Here is a 1587-nt window from a genome sequence, read left to right as displayed (position 1 = left end):
AAATACCAATTCGTACTTGGTGATGTGCAAATTGCTTTTTCTATTCCCAAATTACTTCATCGTAATTCGTCTTGTCAAATACCAATTACTAATTGCGAAAACAATCAATGGCCATTTCCGTTCCCTGTGCCATAATCGTGGTACGCCATATGATACCGTCATAGCTGCCGTCTCACGATGACGTCGTCCTATTCATATTTCTTCCTTAAACTTGATTGTATTATGTAATTCCGTCATGTAAAGGTACTTTACATATTGCGTGGCAGAGGCATGATAAAATGGTGAGCTGAAAATATATTGCTCATGCTATTGGCACATGGCACAAATTGATTTTTGTGCACTCACAATTCATTGCTTGTGGCCGGACGTGGACAAAATTTTAATCAGAAATTATTTTGATAGTTTCCTAAAATTTATTGTCACGCCCGTGTCACATTGGAACAATACCTTTCAGCAGGATACGACCGTCACAGTGTGACAGGATATACCCCCACGTGACGGTCTGCGGACGTGTCCCTCGTTCCACCATCCTATTGTTATTGTTCCACTGCTCTCATGACTTGTCTACCTGTGACGGTCACAGTCACAGTGATGGTCACAGTCACAGTGAATCATTCTCTGGTCACAGATCTCCGTGTGTCAGTAGTACTTGACCTCCTCGTGGCCCTAAAAAAGAACTTGTCCTCTTCGTTCTCAACGTTGCCTCCTCAACGCGTATCTATATCTTTCCAGCACTGCTTGTTCTTGCGGCTTCTGCTCTCTTTTCACTTTCTTCGTATCCTCAACTCAAACATGCCCAAGTACGCAAACCATGCTGCAACGCGCCAGGCTGCTCATGACCAAATCGACACCACGTTCTCCGGCGGCCACGCAGACGACCTGGACAGCTCCAGTACCTCCCTGCATCTAGATGAAGGCAATCCCACGCTCAAGGTTGAAGACCGCGAGGTCTATGTCTATCATGGCACCACCAAGCGGTACCAGCTGTGCAACCTTTCCGACATGACCACTGATGATCGTTTATTCACGCCAAGCGGTCATATCATTCTTTCTGCAGCCGTCGTCAACTTTTATAAAGCCTTTGCTAGGGCTCTTGATGACAAGGAACTCCGTTTAAAGGAAAAGTTTGATTGCGCCAACGCCTACATCAAGACGGACCTATCAAAGTCCCAGTTCCGCGCTTTGCCGGAGGTCAAGGCAGGTACCTGGTGTCCTTATTACTACAGGCACTCATCTAATCTCAAAAGAAACGTCCTCTTCGACCATACTCTTCCCGCGCCCCCGCCGACCCTCCCACCAGACGCGTCTCGGGCATTGACGTCAAAGAAGTAGGTGACCGACACGAACTTCTTCCAGATGGGCACGTGGTCTACTTGGGAGGTGAGCACGGAGAAAAAGACCTCCTTTGTCACCGATCTCCCTCACTCGCTCCCAAAATCTGCACGCAGAGTACGTGCAGTACAAACCTCACGCCCCGCTCCTAGGTCCCGGTGCCGTCGGCGGAGATCTCTACATCTCCTCTCCCTTCCCGCACACTTGGAGAGCAAGTGATTGTGGCCTCAATGTAGGCCTCGCCGTACCTTGCAA

This window comes from Chondrus crispus, genomic scaffold, assembly GCF_000350225.1.
Source record: "Chondrus crispus Stackhouse genomic scaffold, scaffold_140, whole genome shotgun sequence".
Taxonomy (NCBI): domain Eukaryota; phylum Rhodophyta; class Florideophyceae; order Gigartinales; family Gigartinaceae; genus Chondrus; species Chondrus crispus.
Note: the sequence above shows the minus strand (reverse complement) of the source record.